Here is a 917-nt window from a genome sequence, read left to right as displayed (position 1 = left end):
ATCGTAAAATTTTGTATTTCAAACTCTTTAGATCTTTAGAGTGTTATTTTCATTATTAACACGCATCACATTCGATACCCACATCACTCTCCCACCCGGCGCGTGCGGGAGAGCGAATTCGGGCGTCGCCAACGTATTTGTTTGTTTGTTCGATCGTTGACGACACGATCGCGTCCAAGGACGGAAACCGTCGGAGAAACGCCCAGTGGCACGCTCCTCTCGACGGTCGGGCGTAAAGTACATTTAAAAACCTTGAAAAGTACGAACGCACACAAGGAATGCGAGCGCGCGTCCTGTCGCTGAATCGTGGGTTGCGAGATTCGAACAGACACACGGCCGGCGACGATCGGTCTAACTAATGGACACATAGTTTTTCAAAGACTCGCTATCGTCGCTTCTCAGCCGGTCCGTAAACAACACACATCGATCAGGCGGACGCACGAATCTTACCACGGTGCGTGTTTCGTAGATTCCAGGTTACCCGCAAGTACCTCTCTCTCCCTCTCGAAAGAGGAATCTCGATCCGTCCTTTTTGGACAATGGAGAAATCTTTTTATCGCAACACGGATGGCAAAGAAACAACCAAAGCGTAGGAGCGTGGGGACGAGAGCGACGAAAAGAACGTCGCGAAAACAAAGTTTCGACGGTTGCTCGTTCTAATACATCGTAGTTTCAACTCTCTCAGTTTTAACCACTCCTAGACGCTTCGTAAACTTTTAACAATTCTTCGCCTCCGCGAGTTTCATTTCGAATAGAGCGAACGCAACACGGACCAAAAAAACTCCGGTGATGCCAGATCATTTAGCAAAGATCAGACGGCGGGTCATCTGTATTCCTTTTCTCTCTTTTTTATATCTTTCCATTTAACTAGGGTGTCGCAACGACGGGTACATTTATATATTTATATATATTGTATT

This window comes from Osmia lignaria, unplaced genomic scaffold (assembly GCF_051020975.1).
Source record: "Osmia lignaria lignaria isolate PbOS001 unplaced genomic scaffold, iyOsmLign1 scaffold0067, whole genome shotgun sequence".
Classification (NCBI taxonomy): Eukaryota; Metazoa; Arthropoda; class Insecta; order Hymenoptera; family Megachilidae; genus Osmia; species Osmia lignaria.
Note: the sequence above shows the minus strand (reverse complement) of the source record.